Here is a 9042-nt window from a genome sequence, read left to right on the forward strand (position 1 = left end):
ACTGATGTCAAATCAGACATGGGAGCTAACTAAGCTTCCAAAAGGCAAGAAGGCTTTGCACAATAAATGGGTGTACAGAATTAAGGAAGAGCACAATGGTAGCAAGCGCTACAAAGCCAGAATGGTCGTGAAGGGGTTTCAACAAAAGGAAGGTGTCGACTACACAGACATTTTCTCTCCAGTTGTAAAATTGACAACGATCAAGCTAGTGTTGGCAATTGTGGCTGCAGAGAATATACATCTTGAGCAGTTAGATGTGAAGACTGCATTCCTTCATGGTGATTTAGAGGAAGACATCTATATGCACCAGCCACAAGGATTCTCAGTGAAGGGAAAAGAGAATCTAGTTTGCAAACTGAAGAAGAGCTTGTATGGCCTAAAACAAGCTCCACGACAATGGTACCGGAAGTTTGACAACTTCATGTGCAGTAATAGATTTACAAGACTGCAGGCTGACCATTGTTGCTATATGAAGAACTTTGACAAGTCTTATATTATCCTACTGTTGTATGTGGATGATATGCTCGTTGCAGGGTCAAGCATCGAGGAAATTAATGAACTGAAGAAGCAGTTGTCAAAGCAGTTTGAGATGAAGGATTTGAGTGCTGCAAAACAAATCCTTGGTATGAGAATTATTAGAGACAGGTCTAATAATACTCTCAAGCTCTCGCAGGAGGAGTATGTGAAGAAGGTGCTCAGAAGGTTTAACATGGACAAGGTGAAACCAGTGAGCACATCCTTAGCTAGTCACTTTCGACTAACTAAGGATCAGTCGCCAAAGACGGAGGAAGAGCAAGAATGCATAAACAGAATACCCTATGCATCTGCTATTGGTAGTCTTATGTATGCCATGGTCTGTACAAGACCAGATATTGCACAAGCAGTGAGAGCTATGAGCAGGTACATGAGTAATCCAGGAAAGCAGCATTGGAAAGCAGTCAAGTGGATTTTAAGATATCTACAAGGCTTTTCAGATACGTCACTATGCTTTACAAAAGCAGGTTTAAAAGTACATGGATATGTAGATGCTAATTTAGCAGGTGACGTTGATAGCAGAAAAAGTACTACTGGATTTGTGTATACGCTGGGTGGTACAGCTATATCGTGGGCTTCTAAGTTACAGAAGATTGTTGCTCTCTCAACTACAGAAGCAGAATACGTTGCTATAACTGAAGCAGGGTAGGAAATGGTTTGGTTGCAGTCATTCTTGGAAGAATTGGGAAAGAAGAATGAAAAAGGTATTCTGCACAGTGATAGTCAGAGTGCTATTTTTCTTGCAAAGAATCCAGCCTTTCATTCCAGAACAAAACACATACAGTTGCGATACCATTTTATCCGATCTCTTCTTGATAGTGGACAGCTGATACTTGAGAAGATTCGAGGAATAGAGAACCCAGCAGACATGCTCACAAAAGTAGTTACTGCTGACAAACTGAAGTTGTGTATAGCTTCAGTTGGACTTCGTACTTAAAGGCATGACTTGAAGTTGCTGTGATAGTTGCTATGAAGATATGTAGACTCATTTGTCTCCAAGTGGGAGATTATTGTAGGTGGAGACAAAAACAGTGAACAGTGAAATATGCACCGAATGCACCGTTGCACCGTTTGCTCTTTTGTATTGTTAGGCACCTCCCCAAGCATCATGCAGCAAATTGCTGCAACGTAGTGATCTGCTCTCCTATAAATAGGAGAGCTTAAGGGTGCGATCAGAGTGTGCAGCAGGGAAGTGCATCAAAGTGGGTGAGAGAGAGATTTCTGTAAAAATTACTTTTATAGTGAAATTACAGCAGTTATGGACGTAGGCAATTGCCGAACCACGTTAAATTTCGTCCCTCTTTTATTTAGAATCGTCTCTGTATCAGAACAGCTCCCAACAATGACACCATTATCAGAGTTTTCATGAAGAACGAGATTGCTTCTGTTTAGGAGCTATAGCTGCAATTGGGAGGCCTGTGATGCGGCCAAGGCTTCCGTTTTAGTGGTCCAAATGATGGTACCTATAGAGTTTCAGAGGATAAGCTTGCCATCTTTTGAAAGTGAGATTGCCGAACCTCCTTCAACAGGACCGTCTAGGTTTGCCATCCAAACGACGGTGGGAATCGAGGATATTGGTAACCATATTGAAAAGTAGAAAGCGTATCCTCAATAGGGAAAAACCCTGCAGAGAATTCACCACTCGCTGAAACCAACTTGTCACTTGGTTTCCCGACAGATAGAGATGAGCCTTTGAGAATGTCTAGTGCTTTAGATGAAGAGAGAGGAGTTTGCAGGAGAAAAAGAAGGAATGTTGAGATATGCATGGGAAATGCAAGAGTTAATTTCCTCGAGATCTTTCTACTTGCTGAAATTTTCTTATACTGCACTTCGAATTCCCAAGACAAGAATTTGACCTCTTAGTTCTCCAAATATGCACTTGTTTATCTCATCTCAACATCTAAATATTATTTAAATATAAATATTTTTTATTTCTCTTTTATACATTTTTATCTAATCATTACTAATCCTTGCAAAAAAAAATTATTATTAATTATTACATTATATATGTTATATATTTTAACAATATTTTAACTTTATTTAAACATCCAAGTCTAATACCAAATCCATTGAGATTTTTTTGGCATAAATTACATTAAACGGTTCAATATTTTGTAAACCCATTGAGATTTATTGGATAATTTAGGATAAGCCAGCGAGATTTATTGAGATTTATTGGATGATTTTTTGTTAACTAGGATTTTTATTTTTATTTTAATTGGGCCCGAGAGAAAAATAGTTGATTTTAAGGCCAGTTAAGATTTAGTGAATGATTATGGACTCTATAAATGTGCAAAAAGCCCATTTTACAGACAAAATATGCCCTTTTTAATTAATACTGGCCTAAAAAGTTTTGCTAAAAGCCCAAGCCCATACACTCAACATCTTGACGCATGTAAGTTCCACGCATGTATCTACTTGCTCCATCCTCCTCTAAACTACCTATATACAAATAAACATGCATAACTTTGGACGGTCATTGTAGTCTCGTTTTTCCCAAGCTAGGGTTGTCGCACCTTTCCTATAGTCCACCAGTAAAACAAACCGAGCATCGTCGACACCTCCCCCCCCCCCTTCTTCTATTTTTCCATGACCTCAGCCGCATCACCAAGCTTTTTCCATTGAGAACGTCCGTCCCTACATGAAGTCTAGCAACCCATAGCAAGCCACCATGCAACGCCAAAAATCCTCCACAGCGCTGCCCCTTTACCACCAGCCCACACAAAGCTTCCATCGTTTGCTGTTTCCCTACCGAAACAGAGTATTTGTTTTCCCCACCGTGAGCCACAAAGCCACCGCCACGCTCCTCCATTTCTCCACCGTCGGAAATGGCCACACGACACTACCGAAATTTCACCTCTGTCGGACGCCAAGTCTTGCCAGCCACTGCATCCCGGGAAGCCGACGCAAGTTGCCAGCTCCTCCACGTTGCCTCCACCTGCATAGAAAGTGCCACCGGGCACTTCACACCACTCTAGGTCTGCCGTAATTCCTCTTGGTAAGCCACATCTGTCTCTCTCTCGACTTCCTGTGATTATCAAACTAACATCACTGAATTCTCTCTCTCTCTCTCTCTCTCTCTCTCTCTCTCTCTCTCTCTCTCTCTCTCTCTCTCTCTCTCTACGTCCTCCCTCTCAGAACCGCACCATCACCCATAAGGGAAGACATCGTGCACTTGATTCTGTTCGACCACCAAGTTTGCCGTTGCACAGCTCCCTCACACGATTCCTTTTTCTCTCATCGAGTACCTTGCACGGTCCTCCTTCCTCCAGTGAAGGTTGTCTATGTTCTTCTTCATGCCTTCTGTTTTTAAGCCTCATGAACTTACTACCCTTCTTCCTTGTCACGTGCTCCCTAACTTTTGATGTTAAAAATGTTCTTTTGGTGTTGTGCCTCTAACCTGTCCGAAAATCATACAAAACAATTTTAAAGTGGTTTAACAAATTGCTTACGTCCACTGGAGCCTCTTTTATAGAATTTGTACAAGATTTATGAAAATCTACAAATTCTCAATACTCTTACGTCCCTCTTTCTCCTTCTTTTCTCTTCTCCCCTCTGCATCCTCTACAGATCATAACTCTCCTATTTATAGGAGGAGTTCTCCTCAACAGGCTACTAATTTCGGTGCAGCATTCTGCTGCTGAAAACATGGGATGGGTGCCTAATAAAAACAAAGCACCGAAAGGTGCCTAACAAAACAATGTACCTTACGGTGCATGTGCAAATCATGCCACTTGGGTGGCTTTCAATAATCACCCCCTCCACCCAAGTGTGCCATACCAGCCTGTTTGCAAATTGATTCATTCTTCAAATGAATGCACATCTTTCTTTGACATGAGAGACTTCTGCTATCGAATACGCTCCAATGCATCCGACGGTGCTTAGCAGTGTACAATACTAATCAAGTCCAAACAGTGTTGGAACTTGATTCCTGTGACGATCTTCGTCAACATATCTGCTGGATTATCTTCAGTGCCAATCTTCTGAAGTTTGATGTCATCTTCTTCTAATATTTCACGTACAAAGTGAAATCGGACATCTATATGTTTTGTTCGAGAGTGATAAACCTGATTCTTGGCCAAATAGATTGCACTTTGACTGTCACAGTAAACGATAACCTCTTGCTGCTCAAAGCCCAAATCTGTTACCAATCCCTGTAACCAAATAGCTTCTTTCACGGCTTCTGTTACAGCCATGTATTCAGCCTCAGTTGATGATAGTGCAATTGTTGATTGCAAAGTTGATCGCCAACTAACTGGTCCTCCAGCCATAGTGAACACATAACCAGTTGTCAATCGGCATTTGTCAAGATCACCTGCATAGTCTGAGTCAACATATCTAGTTACTAGACTATCTTCACTCTTCTCGAACCTCAAACCAACATTTACGGTCCCAGCAATATACCGTAGAATTCACTTAGCCGCATGCCAATGAACCTTTCCAGGATTATGCATATAGCAACTAACTAGGCTAACGGCCTGGGAGATATCAGGTCGTGTACACACCATGGCATACATTAAGCTTCCAACAACACTTGCATATGGGACATTCCTCATGTAGTCCCGCTCTTCATCAGTTTTAGGAGACTGCAATGCACTGAGCTTGAAATATGAGGCCATAGAAGTACTTATTGGCTTCGTCTTCGAGTCGATGTTTAATCAGAAACAGTATTCTCTATTGTTGAATCAACCCAAGTATGAAGGGCTGCACATGCACCGTTTGCATTCTTGGATTGTTAGGCACCGAAATTCTCACCCACCCACTCAACATTTCAGATTCACTTGGTCAAGAAGGGTGGCTATTTGTCCCCCATGATTTCTCCTATAAAAGGAGATGATTTGTGAAGAGAAAATTATCCTCACTGCGGTGAGAGATCAAGGGCAGTGGGGAAAAGATAAAAGAAAGAGAAAGAGGGACGTGAGAGAATTGAGAATTTGTAGATTTTCATAAATCTTGTACAAATTTTATAAAAAAGGCTCTAGTGGACGTAAGCAATTTGCTGAACCACTTTAAAATTGTTTTGTGTGATTTTCGGACAAGCTAGAGGCACAATATTTGGGACATTGGCTGTTGTAGCATGGGTTTTTGTTTAGTTGATTTATTTCATTTTCAACTTGAGCTTTTGGGCTTGGTTACCTCATGTTAATTAGACTCATTGTTTCTATAGAAACCTATTTTTCAAGAAATTATTTAAGATTTTTTTAAAAATATATTATTAAGTATTAAATTAAGATTTGAATATGGTAATAATTTACAAGCTGATTGTTTTAATATTAAGTATAGTTAAGTCATTGTTTTTGAATTCAATGTTTACACCATTATTTTTATATAGATTGGAAATAGGTTATAATAGTAGTATTTTCTCGTTTAGGGTGTTGACATCACTAGTGTTCATAATCAAGGCTTAGACATTACACTGCAAGAGTCTGGTAAGTAAGATTTACAAGCTTGTAAAACGAACGGATGGAGGTTATTTTTGAAAAATATGCATGTTTTGTTATAATAATAATAATAATTAAAAAAAAAACCTTGACAACAACCTCGGTCATTTTATCTACATTCTAATGAAATCCATTTAAGACAAGAAAATATTTTGTTGGTACTGGTGTAGACATGAGTTATTTTTGGCATTCTGTTTTTGAACTGTGCAAAAGAACAAATATAAAATTTTGTGCATAATTATATGATGATGATTTGATTCTATTTTATTTTGAATATGTTCTATACTCTAATATGATATAATATGATCTATGAAAACCTCAGATGTATAATTGTGTTTTAGTTGGTACCAACTTTTTTTATTTTTGTGCACCCACTTTGGAAGCAAAATAGTTTTCAGCGTTGTTTTTATTGTGTGCACACTCAAGGTTCCAAGAATAATAAGAGAAAGGTTTCATATTCTGTTTTTGCTCGGTGGCCACCGGGGTTTGAAAAACATTATCATAGGATTAAGCATGGAATTTTGTAATGATGTGATATTTTAGTTATGCTACACCAAAGGATTTTTGAATAAAAATATTTCTGAACTATCGCTTCGATATCTTGATAATATGTTTTGGTTCTACATTTTGAAAATATAAATGTTTTGTTTTGTATTATGAATTTTGTAAATGTTCATATTTACATATTGATATATATTCTTTACTTATTGAATTGTTAATAACTCACCTCTTATATATCTCCACAATATTTTAAAAATAATTTTGATGGTTCAGCTAAAAATTAAGAGTAGGAAGCATGAGCAAAATTAGATGATCATAGAGGAATAAGTACCAAATGGTACAACTAATTATAGGAGACTCTTATTGAGTAGATTTATAATTCTATGTTGATTTGAGAGATTTTCGTTTGTTATGTTGAGGTCTTTCTTTGGTGTCCTTATGGAGGAACATATATATTTGGTTTGAACAAGTAAATTTTTATTTATAGAGTCTTCAGAGTAAATCTAGGTTTGTTATGGGAAATGATTTTAGGTGACATGAGCTAATCCCTTGAACTTTCGGGATTGGAGCTATACATTTATAATATGTTTTATTTAACTTTTTATCTCTTATTTTACAAAGCTAAATAAAAATCTTAATTTAAACTATTTCACTATTATTCACAAACTATCTCACTGTTATTCACAAATTTCACATCCTATCTCATCTTATTTGACTATCCAAATGAGGCCTTAGTGAAAAAATAAAACAAATGCTACTTTAGTTGAGCCTAACTTTGAGGGCGTGTAGAGGAGACCTTCTAGTAATATTATTTAATATTACTAGAAAATATTAAAACTAAGAGGCATTTTCTTGTAAAGTTGATCTCTCCCACGTGAGAACTCTCAAACTCATCATTGATGGTGCTTCCAAAAGTAATATTGGTCCCAATATTGGCTATGGGGGAATGTTAAGGGCTTCTAATAACTTTGTTATTACTGATTTTTCTTGTTCTTTAGGCACTGGTAATAACACTTCTGCTAAACTTCTAATTAGTTAGGGGTGTCATCAGTCTGATCTAGTCTGGTCGGTCCATGGGGGAATTTTTGGACGTGATTGAAAATTTTGGTCCACCTCGTTTTGGAAACGAGACTGGATCAATTATCCCTATAGATCGAACCGTATTGCCCAACTATACAAATTAGCCCACAATTTTTCCAGTTTTGAACATAAACTATTTAAATTTATTTGCATATTTTGCTCTTAAAAATAGCTTAAAGAAAAATTAGAAAAATTATTAAAATTATCCATATATATCCATCCATAAAAATTAGCAATCATCATAATAAAGTTAAAAACAAAAAATAGAGAAGGAAAATCTGAAAAATGCAATATCATCCAAGCTCCAAATAAAAGAAAAAAAAATAGAAAAATAAAGGAAAAACTATACATAAAATTATCCGTATCTATATAAAATAATATATAAAAAATATTTTAAAAAACTATGTATACTATTTGATCGGTCCAGTCTAATGTGAAAAAACCCCACCCCGAGACCGGACCAAAAACTGAAACCCTAAAATTTTATAGACCGAAATTGACCAATACCCTTATTAGTTCAGTTTGGACCGATTGGAACTGGGCATTCGATCTGGAAAACTTACAGGCCTACTTTCAGCTTTAAAGATTTTCTTACTTTTGTGTTATCAATTGGATGCAGTTTTGATCTTATTGTGGAATCGGACTCTTAGCTGGTGGTTAATTTAATTCCAATTCTTAGCCCCCTTGGCAGTTTTTTTATATTTGGGATGATATTTTGCATCTTAAAAACTACTTTTCTTTTAGAATCTATCATGTTTACATAGAGGGCAATGCTATAGCTGGTAGTCTTACCTCATTCAGTGCGCATGGTAATACAGTAAGCTTCTCTTCCCTTTACCACTTTATAAACATATGGAATTGGTCTTGTTGCTTTAGATCGTTAAGGTCGTGACCAACCTCAAGCATTAATTATTAATATATTTTTTCCTTTTCTAGATTCCTATTTGTGAATATTTTATTATTTTTAATAATTTTCATGTAGATTTTAGGACTTTGGTTTTGGGATTTTGAATGTAACCTTCAAACTCCCTCTTGTATAAGGTATTCTTTTTACCATAAGTGATAATTATCAATAAAATTAAGATTCTGCCCTCTTCTAAAAAAATTATTAAACAAGTATTATAGGACTCGCTTTATGTTTTTTAACTAAAAGATATAGCGGTTAGTATATATAAATATGATTTCCCTTAAGTAATCATTCGGACCTAACTTTGTTCTCATTCCATTTAATTTCTATTGGATTAGTTTAGTCTGACTTGACTGCTTGAAAGGATATTCAAAGACAAATTACAATGAAAACCTTCATTTTCCCCATTACACTTTGACTCTACTATTCCAAAAGAAGCATATGATCCAACAAGTGTAATATTTCTTTCAATGTGGGATGGGTTGCTAGGAATTGGAATAAAACCAATGAGAATCATTGTACTCACTAAATTAAGTTGTCACCAAAGTGGATTATGACGGCTAATTAAGGTTCTTTTGC

This window comes from Carya illinoinensis, chromosome 8 (assembly GCF_018687715.1).
Source record: "Carya illinoinensis cultivar Pawnee chromosome 8, C.illinoinensisPawnee_v1, whole genome shotgun sequence".
NCBI classification, from domain to species: domain Eukaryota; kingdom Viridiplantae; phylum Streptophyta; class Magnoliopsida; order Fagales; family Juglandaceae; genus Carya; species Carya illinoinensis.